At 48.5% G+C, this 16,277-nt stretch overlaps 1 protein-coding gene across 2 annotated transcripts in view; it reads right to left on the bottom strand.

The window, feature by feature from the left end:
* Positions 1-16,277, bottom strand: part of WAPL (WAPL cohesin release factor) — a 1,140,053-nt gene that overhangs the window by 155,982 nt on the left and 967,794 nt on the right. The gene's annotated exons all lie outside the window — the stretch shown is intronic.

The following is a 16,277-nucleotide window of genomic DNA, read 5'->3' as shown; positions in this document are numbered from 1 at the left end:
CATGGACAAGAGCAGTCTTTATGCTAAACTCTAGAGGGCGTGTTAAGCCAGCTGTTATACCATCACATATACCCCTTGAACACCAAGTGAAAGGACACCACACAAGTTGTTATGAAAATAAAAGGATATTTATTTATAACAAGCCTACCCTGAACTCTTTATGAGTCAGGGAGCTAAGCACACAACAAAACTCTTACGAAAATACTTTAAGTTGCACAATTTACACAAATGCCCGAGGGGCACGAAAAACCATATACTACAAAAGTGGAATGCGAAATACTAGCAGGTAAGTAACAAGATCCAGAGGCTTCAGGATCGCTAGGACTACACTACTGAACCTTCAGGTTAGGAGCAGGAGGCCTAGGGAGATTGGGTGCAGAGTGTGCACTCTCACGCGGGATGCGGGACAAAGTCTATGGATGCTAGATTTCGTAAAGTTACAGTTATAGGATAAATCCGACTAGTTAGGCTGAAAACGAAAAAGGATCTGGACACTTAGATAGTGAACCTATGTTGGGGCACCGAAATGCTCAGGTTACCTAGCCCAGGGGCCGCGGCTGCATAGGGTTCAAAAGACGTCGAGAATCCTCGTTACAGTCTATGGAGCCTGAAAGAAGAAGTTGCTGGCAGGCGACCAGTGATGAAGTTCGATGTGATCCAAGCCTGGATCGGTGATGGAGACGACCTGAAAGCAGAGAGGACTCAGTTCTTAATCACTAGCCAGTGATTAGATGGGCACCAGGATGGCACCGGATGAAGTCACCTCGACCAGGTGAGTGGGCGACGCTGGGCTCTGCAGTCTCTCGGACCAGGAGGCGTTGTCGGCGACCAGGATGGAGGTGCGAGCTGTCCCACGAAGGTGTCTGCTGTTGGCGATGCTGGACCCAGGATACGAAACATGAGCACCGCCCATGAGTTAGGGGAGATCACCCCACAATTACCATCACACTAATAGATAAAACTATCTTACAGAATATACTGAGACATAGAAAAAGCGAGAAGGCTGTTGAACCCCTTGGATCCGGCTACACGCAAAGTTACAGGTACACAATTGCTCATAGACAGAGGTTAAGCGAAGCGCAATGGGTGAGATTAAAAAAACTAAAGTGTTGTTCTCTCTCGTTTGCACACACTTTCTAGATAGAGAAAGGATAGAAGTGACAAGGCCCTGATGAGACCCCCGTCTATTGATTTTACGGGTTCGAAACGCGTCGGCATTAAGGCTATAAAAGTGCACAGGACTTTCTGCGATATTGCATTCATTGATTTGTATCCATTAGCCTTCTTGCAGACTCTTTGTCCTTCAATGATTCTTTGAAATTTTCATTTCATGATACAGGCATTTTGTAAAACTTTAATATTTGCCGCAATAGAAAACAATGTGCAAAGTGTTTTTTGTTTTTTCATTTTTGTTAGGATTTAACGTTCTTGCAATTAACGTGCTGTCATTCATGATTTTCATGTTTTTTGATTAAGTGTTATATGTTTCGTGTGTTTATCATATTTGTAATAGAAATCCATTTTTGTATTTGAATGTATAAAAAGTAAACGGTGAAATTAAATAAACCTACATAATCAGAAGTAGCCCTGATTTATGTGCTTGCATTATCAAGCAACAAAGAAGTGTGAGAGGGGCAAATTGTATGTTAATCGGACCCAGGATTGGGGCAACAAACCTTGGCAAAGGCAGGCCCACGCGGTGGACTCAAAATGGCGTCTGGAGTGGACCAGGAGGGTCCGGGGTGCTCCTCTGTTGGAGGGGAGCTAGGGCCAGTCTGGAGCAACCAGACCAGCGATGGAAGTGTCTTGGTTCGTCGTCAGGAGGGCTACAAGCCAGCAGGCAAGTGGCCGGACAACGCGGTGAGCAGCAAAGAGCAGAAGGGCCCCACGCAGATCTCGTGGATGCTGGGAGGCTGGACTTCGGTGCTGGAGCTGCTCAGGGTTAGGGCTTCTCAAACCCCAAAGCACTCACTCTAGGATCCCTCGGCGGTCGTGCTAGATAAGCGTCGTGCAGGTTCTGAAGATGGCCGGTCCCTCGGGTCTCGTCGCACCCACGAATCTCAGCTGGGCTGATGATGTAGGTAGAGGTCAGAGCTGGCAGGGAATCCGGATCTCGTCGAGCTGGGCAGTCTTGATCCGGAGGATGGACGTGCAGCAAACCGCATGCGCTTAGATGGTGCCCGCTGGTGCAGGGTGGCTACTCCTTAGCCACAAGGGAGAGTCTTCAGAAATGTTCAAGAGTTCTTTCGTGGAAAGTAGTCAAGATTCAGAATTATCTAATTTGGGAAGGGGGCCTGCTCCTACCTTTATCCTAAGAAAAGGGGCTGGCACGCGACTAGGTCCTGCCCATGGTTGGGACCAGGAGGGGGGTGGTTACACCCCTCTCCTTTGTCCAGTCTCTCCCCAGCTCAGGGGCTGGGGTGCCCCTGGAACTGGTTTGAGCCGGCATATGCACAGTGAGCACCGGAGTGCCACTTGCAGTCACCTTCCTCTCAGCCCTGCCTACCTGGGATACACAAAACCCTGTCTGGGATGGTGCTAGCACCGCCCCTGACAGGAAACCCTTTGTCCGAGCTCTCCTCGCTGGAAGGACTCCCAGCAGCAGGAGGGCAGACTCGTGTCTGTGGTGGCAGCATCCATTTTGTGGAGCGGAGGCTGTGTTAAGCTTTAACCGGGGTTCACAGTTACATACATGTCGTGTCCCTCTAGAAGGGCGGAATGCTAACCCCGTCGCCAGAATTGGCGAGGGGTTAGTATTCCAATTCGTATGACACCTTACTCGACATGTTTTGATAAAGCGATACCAAAGTTGGCAAATAACCGCGAGGATTATAAGGCACTTAAGAGTATATGGTACGCGTTATCATGGAACAGCTATTTGGACTTGGTTCCGCAAGCTGCAAACGGGCTCAGCTCATGCCAGAGCACCATCTCACATAATTCCAAGCACTCTGCCTTCAGGATTGATTGATAGGAATACGTGTCCATTTTAGGGTTAGATATAGGAATACTATATCTAAAGCAAAGGGTGTTTACACCACCTTGCCCCAGCTGTCGTGCAGCCAGTTGTGTCAGATTTGGATGCCCAGCCAGGGGTGGCATAATACATGCTGCAGCCCCTGGTAGGCCCTGGGTACACCTATGCCCTGGATACCCAAGGTATGCTGTACAGGGGCTGATAAGGTGACTCAGTATCCAATTAGATATGTACCTAGAGTACATGGGGTCCTGAATAGCAGGGTCCCAGGTCAACTAAGTCGGAAAACCAGCAAAACACCAGGCAAAAAGTTGGGGGCAACCATAGTCAGATATCCACCTTCCTACACCTGCGTCCTCTCGCTCCTCGAAAGGGCGGCTTACGAAATTGCTGGGTGCCCAAGGATTTAGCGGTTTCTGTATCCTTTTTGATTGTCTGCAGGGCTTCTTCCACTTGCGGACCAAACAGAAACTCTCTGTCATAAGGCATATCCAATACCTTTGTTTGCACTTCCTGACGGAACGAAGTGGAGCACAGCCAACCTTGCCTACGCAGGACAGCAGCACCTGCCAATTTCCTGAAGCCCGTTGAAGCCAAACCAACAGCACAATCAATCATCTCAACCGAGATTCTTTCACCTTTCTGCAGGATCTTTTGCGCTTCAGACTTAGCAGGTTCTGGAAGTTGGTCTATGTATGGCGAGATAACGGACCACATCTGCCGGTCATATCTGCCCAGGATGGGTAATGAGTTAGCAGCTCGGACCGTGGTAGCTGCCATCGTTGAAACACCCTTGCCAATGGCATCCAGGCGCCTACCGTCTATCAGGTGGAGCTGCGATTGGAGATAAAGGGTTCCTAGATCTCTTTTGATGATTGCACGATTACTGAACCTAGTTTTGGTTGTCCTTTAGGGCAAGCAGGGGACTTCTCCGGAGCCTTATACTTTTTATCAATCCTTGGCAGGACCTGAGGAATGGTAGCCGGGTGAGACAGGACTTTAATCCCCTCCTTCCAGATGAAATCTATAATAGGTATAGACCTCGTTTGCTTCCTTGGCTGGTCTTTAAAATCACATAAGAAGCATTCCTGTTCTGTACGCTCCATATGAATGTGGAAGCGTTTCGTGGCCCGCTCCATTAAAAGGTGGAAACCACCTACGTCCACTGGAGGTGAATCTGAAATAGCCGGTGGCGAAGGAGAAGGAGTTTGAACTTGGTAATCATGCCACTCCGACAACACAGACTCGTTATCGCCTTCTCCTTCTCTTTCTTCTTCGTCTGAAGAACGTTGTTCGTCCGGTAAATTGGATGATGCAGTTGGAGGACACCTTGAAGGTCTGAGGTCAGGCAAAGGTGTCACAACCACAGGTGTAGGAGGTATAGAGCCCGTTGATTCTGATGGCGGAAAACGCCTGTAATAGTCATCTAGCATGCATTGAAGGTTGGTAAGTAATGCAACTGGCACCTGAGCTGAAGGGACATTTGTCACAGTTGATGTCATTTGCTCAGGCGAATGCTGATCTTCTTGGTCGTCCTCTTGATATTTTATATTACATTCGGAAGGACTTGTCGCCGTTCCAAATGGTTCCTCAATAAGAGAATCCTCATCACTGTCCGGACATGCAGACGGCGACCACACCTGTAAAGTGGTACAAGAAGATAGCTGTGGCGTCGACGGGGGTTCTACCAAAGGACTCGTCGACTTGGGTTTGACGGTAGACAACAGTGAAGTAGTCGTCGACGGTACGCTTATCAACGTCGCCAATAATGGCTCGGTCGACGGTGGTGTCTTCATCGACGGTGGTGGCTTTGTCGATGTTGGCTTCGTCGACGATAGTATCTTAGTCGACGTCTTCATCTTCTGCCATCGTTGGCGCATTGTCGACTGCTACACTAAAGAAGATGCCGTCGACACAGTCGACGCTTGCTCTCCCGCCGACGAAGCCACCATGGACGGAATCGTCAACAGCTACCACACCGTCGACAAAGACACCATCGTCGACTGTGTGATAGCAGTCGACAATCCCATCCACAGAGGCTTCTTCGTCAGCGGGAGAGCAAGCGTCCACGGTGTCGTTGACGGGATTTTCTTTAGTGTAGTTGTCGATGAGGCGCCTACGATGGCAGAAGATGAAGACTCTGCCGTCGACGAGATAGGTCTAACAGTGACACAGACCATCGTCCGCGAAGAAAACGCCTTCGACATGATCATCTCAGGCATAGGAGAGGAAAATGTTAGCGTAGACGTAGCGTCGACAGATCTTCGTCGACTAAGTCGTCGTCGTCATCAGGGTCTGTTTCTGAGGTAAAGTCTTCTCAGAAGATGTTTGAGGTAACTTCTTTGTGGATTTTCTCGGCGGCGTAGATGAACCACTTTTCTCCTTAACAGGGGGAGTAGCCTTAGATGGGGAAGGCCTCTCAGACCCCTTAACAGGAAGGTGCTTCCGAGCAACCTTAGCCCCAGGAGAAGTCAAAACCTCATCAGCAGCTCTCTTCCTAGAGGCTGAAGTAGACCCAGAGGCAATACTGCCTACCTCAGACGCAGGATAATCCGAATCCTTGAGCTTTTGTAGCCACAAAAGCAAGCGGCCCTCTCCGTGCCTGAGGGTCTTCTGAGGGAAGGTCCTACAGATCTTGCAGTCCTTCACTTGATGTTCAGGATACAGGCAGTAGATGCACTTCTTGTGAGGGTCTTCTTTAAAAAGCCGGAGCTTTCCACAAGAGCCACAAGGCCTGAATAGAGATTTCTTGGTAGACATCTTCAAAATACTAGATTCCAGAAGGAAAATAGAGAAGTACTGAGCAGAGCTCAGGGAGACTCCCTTCACACGACGTGCAGTAGAAAATCTGAGAGCCTGAGCCTCTGGGGAGAACCTTCTGGTGGGTGCTGTCGCCTGATTGGCTGCAGTTTGGTCTATACAAAATGACTAGGATAGTCATGTGTGGAAGTTTTTAGGTCTCGCCTCTCAATGCGCATTCGCATTGAGCGGAGCGAGACTATAGGGGCTTAAACAGAGGTTTAACTAGACTGGCGATTTGATGCTGTGCCCGTGCGCAAGCGCATTGACCTAAAATGCGCGTGCACACCATCAAATCGCCAGCCATCTGTTAACCCAGCTTGGTGCCTCAAGCAGCTCTTGGGATCCGCTCCGCCCCATGCTGCATCAAAGGCTTTAATTTAGACAGGCCGTGTCTCATTTCTCCTCCCCACTCCCCACAGCAATGCCAATTCTCTCGTTTTTGCCCCCCCCTTCCCACCCCCTTCCTCCTTCCTCTTCCCTCTTTCTTGAACTTTTTTGTATGCTTCCTGTCACGATACACCCCCTTACGCTCCCTCCCAGACCTCTTACATACCTCTCTCCCCTCCCGTGTTGCTCTCTCTCGTCCATTTTCTTCTCTCCCATCCTGCGCTGCTTTTTCTTTCTCAAGCTTGTTTTCCATTATTTTCATTTGTCGCAAGACACTTCCAGTGTGGCACACTGTGCTGTCAAGGCTCTTCTAGCGCACGTTTTCACAAGGGTGCAGTTTCTTTTTCTTTTCATTGCGAGGCGGTTCCAAAAACAACCTTGCCTTCCGTTACAGCTGAGGGCTTGTTTTCATTCTTGCCGTTGGGTCGGATTTCTCTAACAAATTCACCTTGCCTCTGCTGTGGAATTGGTGTACATATGAAAATAGCAGCTACTGTATAGTGTGCCTGCTATGGCGCTAACGCCGTCAATATAACTGGGCTCATCTGTTTCCATCAAATCAGTCTCATGCGGAAAAGGCCGCCTCTGGCATTTGAGCCAAGAGCAAGCCCACTCAAATGTAATAAACCGAGGCTCCCAGGTAGTTATTTGTGTAGTGTTTCAGGGGCAGATTTGGTAACGTAAACCCTCCTACATCTGATGTCAAAATTAAATTACAGTCTGTAATGCAAATCTCACAAGAAGTCAGGCCAAGGTGAGGCCTGAGAGAGAACTGGAAGCAGCAGAGTTTTCTGTGCCTCGCACATCATCTGCGGCTTTGCATCCTTGTCACTGGCCAAGCCACTGTCCCGTTCAGTCTGGGGCAGCGGCTATTTCTACAAAATCTCAGGTGAAATACTCCTTTTCTAGGAAATATTCTGCCTTTGCCCGAACCGCCGTTATATTTTTATGTAACCTCACTCCGCTTACAGCTCCCTCCGTACATACAAATATAATCGTCTTTGACAATATCATATTCCAGGCCTGTGGTCTGATTCACTCTGTGCAGAGAATTCAGCTCTCCGAATCTTCAGCTCAGCTCTACCTTTTAATCGAGAGATGGGATCTTTTTTCGAGCTTTGCGATCTGATCCTGAATTATATTTCCTCTTCTAACCATTTTCTGCGATATTTTCAAAGTCAAAATGCACAAAGGTAGAGTTTAAAAAGAATGAATTGTCTTACAGGCATAAATAAAGACTGAGTGGCAGAGGCTAGCGGTCATGGCGCCGGACATGAGCCCACACAGCTGTCCTTTAAAACAGGTCCCTGTTACAACAGTGGAACGCACACCCATAGCCTCCACCAGAAATACAACTAAATGTTGCTGCTGTTGCTTGTGATCTGTAACACACCAGCTTGAGTTCTGTCTGGAATTCACAGTAGGTCTTGGATATTTGATATTGATCATGATCAAGTGCCCTAACAAAAGTAAAAAATCTATCCACTCTGCATGAGTCCGGGAATGCTTACATGAACAAAAATATATTCTCAAAGGCAATGGGTTTTGTATCGACAGGGACTGCTTGCGCTCTACTAAGTTACTGACTACTTGTCGAGTTAGAGACAGTGTTAAACAGTGGTGCCACAGGAAAAGGGAAACCCTCTGAACCCTTTACAAGGTGTCATAAACAACACCTGGACTACATACAACACAATTTCCTATGCACACAACAAATCAATTTAGGTACAAATTGTATTTAGAACAGACATCAAATAGGTTTCGTCCTAGAAAATAATATTCCGCTTCTTCTGTTTGAGCAGTATTTTGCTGTTTTATTGCCCAAAAAACCTTTACGCCAGCCGACACGTGTTTCGTCAGAGGACAGATTGCTCTGACTCTTCAGGGCTGGAAATAAAACAGAAATGTACACAGTTTTGTGATTCCTGTCACTGTACACAGTGACTTAACATACAATTGGCAACATTTTGAGAAGAAAATTCTCCTTATGTACCTGCAGACACAATTGTGACTGTATATGCATAGAATTTTATAAAACAGTAGAGGTTTGTGGAAAAATAACGTATCTTAGTTTTCTCATATAGACAAAAACCTCATTCCGTCATATTGTTCCGTGTTATAGGATTAACCTGGATATACTTTATACTTCTGAAAGTGACATGCACATGCTTGGAAAAGTGAGAGAAAAGTGACTGCGAAAACAACGCCACGCTGTTCAGTCCAAATTTCAGTATTAATACGAGTTACATTGAGTATATACATTGAAATCAGAAAGGACACGCTTCGGAGAACACTCTAAACAGTTTTTGCGGTCGAATAAACTTAGATTATTTATAGGAGAAATTCATCAACATTGTGCTCGGTGAGGGTGCAATTTCCCAGATAAGTGTGCAGATTTTGTGCATTTCCCATAAGAAGCCGTAAAGAGAAAGTCCCTCCACCTGCAAGATGAACAAGTTACTTACCTTCGGTAACGATATATCTGTAAGAAACATTAGTTAGTGTTAGATTCCTTACCTTAGAATATCCCCAGGCGTCAGTCTGGATCCGGAAACTTTTGCGTAGCAGTACCCCTGCGCGTCGGTAGGCGTCGTCTGCAGGCGTCCCCTGCGGCTCCGCGTCCGTCGTCGGCGTCGTGATGACGTCGCTGGAGTATATAGACGCCGCCTCCGCGCGCTGACGTCAGTTCTTTGCACACAGCTTTTCCGCGCCAGGAGACGCAGAGCCATGAGAGAACCAACACTGGTGCCATGTAAAACTAGGGCCCTGAAAGGGATGACCTTAACCCTAGGTATCAGTTCGCAGAACGGGGAGGATGGGTGGGTTCGGTAAGGAATCTAACACTAACTAATGTTTCTTACAGATATATCGTTACCGAAGGTAAGTAACTTGTTCATCTGAAAGAAACACGTTAGTGTTAGATTCCTTACCTTAGAATACATACCCCAGCAATACCAACCCCGGTGGTGGGTCTGCGAACCAATACAAACTACACCAGAAAGTCCTGGAGAACAGAACGGCCAAAGAAGCCATCCCTCCGGACTTGACTGTCCAGGCAGTAGTGCCTCGCAAAGGTGTGCAGCGAGGCCCACGTAGCCGCTTGGCAAATGTCCTGCAAGGGGACTCCCCGGCCCAGGGCAGTAGTAGCCGCCGTGGCCCGAGTGGAATGGGCCCTCAGCCCAACAGGAGGCTCCTTCCGAGCCAAAGAGTAGCACGCTTTGATGCAGAGGACGACCCATCGAGAGATGGTTCGTTTACAAACCGCCCGTCCCTTCTTCGCACCCACGTAGCCAACAAACAGTTGGTCATCCACCCGGAACTGGCGTGTGCGATCCATGTAGAATGAAAGCGCACGTTTTGGGTCCAGACGGTGGAGCCGCTCTTCATCCTTTGAAGGATGCGGAGGCGGGAAGAAGGAAGGGAGGGTGATGGACTGCCCGATGTGAAAGGCCGAAACAACCTTGGGCAGGAAAGAAGGTCTAGTCCTCAGAACCACCTTATCAGGATGAATGGACAGGAAAGGAGGTTGGACAGAAAGAGCCTGGAGCTCACTCACTCTCCTGGCAGAGGTGATGGCAACCAGGAAAGCCGTCTTTAAAGTCAGGAGACGGAGAGGACAAGAATGAAGGGGCTCAAAGGGAGCACACATCAGGAAGGTCAGAACCAGGTTCAAATCCCACTGAGGCATCACAAACGGAACAGGTGGAAACAAGTGAGTGATGCCTTTTAAGAACCGAGTTACAATCGGGGATTTGAACAAAGAAGGCTGATCAGGAAGCCTCAAAAAGGCTGAAAGGGCAGAAAGGTAGCCCTTGATAGTGCCCAGAGCAGAGCCCTGCTGGGCAAGAGAAAGAAGAAACAGAAGAACCTCCGAAAGAGGGGCAGAGAGAGGATCCACAGCCTTTGCTGTGCACCATGCCACAAATCTGTTCCACCGACAGGCGTATACCGACTTAGTGGAGGGACGCCTGGCTGCCAGAATAACATCACAGACTTCAGGAGGCAAGTCAAATGGCCTCAACTGCCGCCGCTCAATCTCCAAGCATGGAGGTGGAGACTGGACAGGTTCGGGTGGAGGACCGTCCCCTGCTGCTGCGACAGAAGGTCCTCCTGAAGGGGCAGGCGGATCGGGGGACCGACTGACATGCTGAGTAGCTCGGGATACCAGTACCTTCGAGCCCAGTCCGGAGCCACAAGGATAACTTGGGCCCGGTCGCGCCTGATCTTCTTCAGCACTCTGGGCAGAAGTGGTATAGGCAGAAAGGCGTATAACAGACCGCAACTCCACTCGCGCCGAAAGGCGTCGCCGTGCGAGTGCCGTCTTGGAAACTCCAACACGCAGAACTGATGACATTGCGCGTTCTCTTCTGTGGCGAATAGATCTAACCAAGGCTCTCCCCATTGCAGAAAGATGCCTTGCGCCACGTCCGAGTTCAGACGCCATTCGTGATCCATCGAGCACCGACGGCTGAGTTCGTCCGCCCTGGCGTTCAGAGAACCTGCCAGGTGTTGAACCGTCAGAGTCACGCCCTGACGTTCCAGCCATTGCCAGAGGCGCAGAGCCTCCTGGCAAAGGGTCCACGACCCCACTCCGCCCTGTTTGTTGCAGTACCACATGGCGGTGGTGTTGTCGGTGAACACCTGCACTACACTCCCGTTGACAAAGGGGAGGAATGCCTTCAGTGCCAGACGAATCGCCCGCAGCTCCAACAGGTTGATATGGAGCCGGGACTCCGCCGGAGACCAGATGCCTCTGATCTCTGCCTCTCCCAAGTGGCCACCCCAGCCCTGGAGGGACGCGTCCGTCACGACAACGTGCTCCTGTTGGGGAAGGGAGAGGGACTTGCCCCTGACCCAATCGCGGTCCGTAAGCCACCACTGCAGTTGTCTCGCAGTGCCCTCCGAGATCAAGACGTGGTCGGACAAGTTGCCCTGATGCTGGGCCCACTGAAACTTCAGGTCCCACTGCAGAGCCCGCATCCGCCACCGGGCGTGATGCACCAGAAGGATGCAGGAAGCCATCAGTCCCAGCAGCCGCAGCGTCAACCTGACCGAAACTCGGGATAGCGGCTGAAAGATGGGAATCAAAGCCTGAATATCCCGAACCCGCCGTTCCGGAGGATAAACCCGAAACTGCGCCGAGTCCAGAACCGCTCCGATGAAAAGGAGCTTTTGAGAGGGACACAGGTGTGATTTCGGCACATTGATGGAGAACCCCAAGTCGTGCAAGAGGTCTGCCGTCATCTGAAGGTGGTGGACGACTGTCTGGGGCGAGCCCGCCTTCAACAACCAGTCGTCTAGGTAGGGGAAGACTGAAACCCCTAACCTGCGCAGATGAGCTGCAACCACCGCCATCACCTTTGTGAACACCCGTGGGGCGCTTGTAAGGCCGAAGGGGAGCACGATAAACTGAAAGTGCTCCAGGCCTACCGTGAACCGCAGGTAACGCCGGTGGGCCGGCAGGACGGGGATGTGAAAATAGGCGTCCTGCAAGTCCAACGCTACCATCCAGTCTTGCGGGTCTAGAGCAGCCAAGACCTGAGCTAACGTCAACATCTTGAACTTCTCCTTCCGGAGGAAGCCGTTGACGTTCCTTAGATCCAAGATAGGACGTAGGCCCCCCTTGTCCTTCTTGGGCACCAGAAAGTAGTGGGAATAGCAACCACGCCCTACTTCTGGCCCAGGAACGCGCTCGATGGCCCCCTTGGCCAAGAGGGCCGTAACTTCCTCCTGCAGAAGTGTCAAGTGGTCCCCCGACACACGGTGGTTCTGCGGTGGCATGGCTGGAGGAGAGGTCTCGAAGGGGAGGGAGTAGCCCCTTCGGACGATTTGCAGCACCCACCTGTCCGAAGTGATCGTGCGCCAGTGAGCGTGGTGATGGCGAACCCTGCCACCCACTGGCGTCACATGGGGCCGAAAGCACGGACTAGGAGGATTTCGGGGTAGATGCTGCGGGGGGAGGTGTGGTCTGACCCCGCCGTTGTCCCCGACCGCCACCACGGCGGTTTCCACGGCCGCCACCGCGTTGGAAGGATTGTTGCGGCGCGTGGCTGGCAGCACGTGTGGGGGCGCCCCTTCCTTGGCCACGAAAGGGACGAAACGAACCCGTTTGCTGACGCTGGGTCGAGAGACCCAAGGACTTGGCCGTGACCCTGGAGTCCTTGAAGAGTTCCAGCGCGTGGTCCGCCTTGTCACCGAACAGGTGACAGCCATCAAACGGCATGTCCATCAATGTATTCTGGACATCAGCCGAAAAATTGGCGGATCTCAGCCAGGCGTGGCGACGAATCGCCACCGTCGTCGACATAGCTCTGCCCAGCGAGTCGGTCGTATCAAGACCACACCGTATTGAATATTTCGCTGCATCCCGGCCCTCAGCCACAGCTTGACCGAGTTTTGCCCGCACCTCCATGGGGCATTCTGGCAGCAGTTCCGCGACCGTATCCCACACAGAGTGGGTGTAGCGGCCCAAGAGGCAAGCGGTGTTGCAAGACCGCAGGCCCAAACTAATGGACGAGAAGACCTTTTTGCCAAACTGGTCATACCTCTTGGATTCCCGGTCGGGCGCGGCCGACGGGAATGCGGACTGGGAGGTCGAGGCCTGGATCACCAGACTCTCAGGAGTGGGGTGTTGACGGTTACCACGTTATATTAATTTTCCATGTGTTTCTAAATGGGGAGAATATCTCTAGTAACTTAAATGTTCTTTCAGATAGTGACGAGTGGATCATACCGATCATGTTTTGTTTGCCTACGCGCCTCTAGATACGGCTACCAGTGCATTAACACGGATTTTTTGTAGGTGAGCTGTTAATTGGCAACTGTTCTGTAACTCATTTATGGACTCTTAAGGCGATAAATCAATCTAGAATTAGCATTGCGTTACTAACATAGATAGGGTTCTTATGGAATTTGCGGGTCACTTTTGACAATAGGTCTACCATGTGCCTTTTTACTATAGTTTTTTGAACAGTAGATAGACTTGGGGGTACAGTCCTAGAGGTATAGCAAGTGATGTGTCTCTAGGACAACAACTTTCAATGGATACATCGAGTAAATTGCGCGTGTCTGGTACCATTACTGTAATTATACAATTGGTATAGTTGCAATAAGTACCATAGGTACTTCATAGGAGCATATCTTTTTCAACCCATTTGGGGTTTATGGCTAAGTGGTCTTCCATGTGTAGAAGTATTCATTACATTTGACTCTTTGTATTTCTACTCTTCCTTCCTCTTATATCCTTTGGGTCATTCAGATATTGTGACTGCGTCCCAATTTAAGTTACCGAAGATACGTGGGAGGATTAGCTACAACCATTGAACGTACATGATACCCTTACCGGGTTGGAATTATCACCGGTCAAGTGGTGAGTGTAGTAGCGAATTTTCAACTTACTTATAAAGACCATTGTCTCAATTCCAACTCGTCATCTTTTTTTCATATTCTAAAACCAATCCCACACATCTCTCATTAATAGGAATTACAATATACGCCATCATTGCAAGAAAGGTATGTGTTGGCATGGATACAGGAAGGAATATGCGCACTAGTCACGTATTATCTTACAGGTGGAGGGACTTTCTCTTTAGGGCTTCTTATGGGAAATGCACAAAATCTGCACACTTATCTGGGAAATTGCACCCTCACCGAGCACAATGTTGATGAATTTCTCCTATAAATAATCTAAGTTTATTCGACCGCAAAAACTGTTTAGAGTGTTCTCCGAAGCGTGTCCTTTCTGATTTCAATGTATATACTCAATGTAACTCGTATTAATACTGAAATTTGGACTGAACAGCGTGGCGTTGTTTTCGCAGTCACTTTTCTCTCACTTTTCCAAGCATGTGCATGTCACTTTCAGAAGTATAAAGTATATCCAGGTTAATCCCATAACACGGAACAATATGACGGAATGAGGTTTTTGTCTATATGAGACAACTAAGATACGTTATTTTTCCACAAACCTCTACTGTTTTATAAAATTCTATGCATATACAGTCACAATTGTGTCTGCAGGTACATAAGGAGAATTTTCTTCTCAAAATGTTGCCAATTGTATGTTAAGTCACTGTGTACAGTGACAGGAATCACAAAACTGTGTACATTTCTGTTTTATTTCCAGCCCTGAAGAGTCAGAGCAATCTGTACTCTGACGAAACACGTGTCGGCTGGCGTAAAGGTTTTTTGGGCAATAAAACAGCAAAATACTGCTCAAACAGAAGAAGCGGAATATTATTTTCTAGGACGAAACCTATTTGATGTCTGTTCTAAATACAATTTGTACCTAAATTGATTTGTTGTGTGCATAGGAAATTGCGTTGTATGAACAAAAATATAATAAAACCAGCAATCTTCCAAAGCACATAGTCAGTTCTAGCAACGCAGTTCTTCCTGCTCTTTCTAACATGTGAGCTCCAAATGGCCTCTGAGTATCTGACAATAAACTGAGTTCATTTTCCAGCGATATCCCGTGGGAATTCACTCCATGATGCTATAGCATGTATTGTGCCTGTGACTTTGTTTCATTAGACCTGTGATGTTAAATTGGGTCCTGCATGTGTATAATTTTAGTGTTTTATAATGTATTTGGTATTGGGGTGCTTACTGGCTATGTAATATATTGTCTACTGTCCAGCGATAATGCAGTACTCACAGGGTATGTAATACTGTTGCATGTGTTAGGTGCGTTACACTGTCAGGACTGTCAAATTATGTTTGTTACTATCTTCGTAATGTTCTAATGTGCATTGAGTCTGATTTTTTAGTGTGCTTATCGTCTTTGGTTTTATATTTGATGTGGCTTAGTCATGGTGTACTGGTGTTTACATAGGCCATATTATAATGGGTGCTGGAATGTAGTCTTTTAATGGGAGTTTAACTGGCACATTGGATGTCTCATGAGGTCCTTTCCTGTAATCGGTTGTACTTGTATTAATGTGTGGATATAACCAATCAAATTGAATTTTTGACGAATGTTTGCGTTGTGCTTTGAACGTTGCAGTTGTTTTTGTATAGCCTAATGTTAAAGAATTAAAAAAGCTCCGGTGCTTTTAAATACATATACATATGTAACTACATCCCACTATAGGTGTCTCATGCGCTGACGTTTTCCATGGTCTCTGTTTTGAAGTCTCGCCTGTCAATGCGCTTGCGTATTGAGCTTGCGAGAATATAGGGGCTTATCCAGAGCTTAACTATCGGGCGATTCCATGCAGTGCCCGTGAAAAGCAAGCTCAATGCGCGTGCACATCAAAGCCAGCCATCTGTTCCCCAGCTTGGTGCCTCCAGCAGCTCTTCAAAGGTATCCGCTCCGCCCCTTGTTATTCTCTAGGCAACCGGCATCTCTAGTTCCAACACAATGTCCGCGTGCTTGGTAACCCAGGACCCCTTGGCCACCTTGCTCAGTTTTATTAATACGATTCATAAACTGATTACCTGGAACAAACAATGCTAAAAACAGTGACTCCAGCACTCACACCTTCCCGTGTGCTAGTTTTAAAACAAAGGAAATCTAATTACGAGCTTAGAGAATGAAAGCTGTCATGATCTAATTTAGATAGGAATACGAATGGAATATTGGATACAAGCTTGATCTCCGCCACTGCTTCTCAGATTTTCATGCCTCCCCTTTCTGCTGGCAGTCGCTGGCTCCTTCACACCCAATCTCCGACGCCCATGCAAGTTTTTGCTCTGCGTTCTCCTTGCACCCCAGCACATTAATCTCCTGAGGCTCAGGAGGTCACCAGTCATTACTTCCCTCGCTCGGGATAAATAAGTGACTGAAAGGCAGGAATAGAGGGGTCCATGCTGTGTACTAACAGGATCCGCCAAGCTTAAAGCCTTGCTTTGGCACTGCCTTGCATGCTATATTTTGCAGTACGATTCGGGTGCTGCATTTGAGAGATAAAGCTACAAGAAATAGAATGTACTGCATCGGCCATGGGGCAACACAGACAAGCCACGGTAGCCAATTCAGTCTATAATTTGGTCGTGCACATTGGGTCCCATTTTACTTGCGCATTCGGGTGGCTTTTGTTTTGCAATGATAACTGAAGTGAGAGGTAAGTGTAAAGGAGGAAGTATGAGCTGCTCCCAACTGACAAAGAGC

This window comes from Lissotriton vulgaris, chromosome 5 (genome assembly GCF_964263255.1).
Source record: "Lissotriton vulgaris chromosome 5, aLisVul1.2, whole genome shotgun sequence".
In the NCBI taxonomy this organism is placed as follows: domain Eukaryota; kingdom Metazoa; phylum Chordata; class Amphibia; order Caudata; family Salamandridae; genus Lissotriton; species Lissotriton vulgaris.
This window is presented reverse-complemented; position numbering and strand designations above follow the sequence as displayed.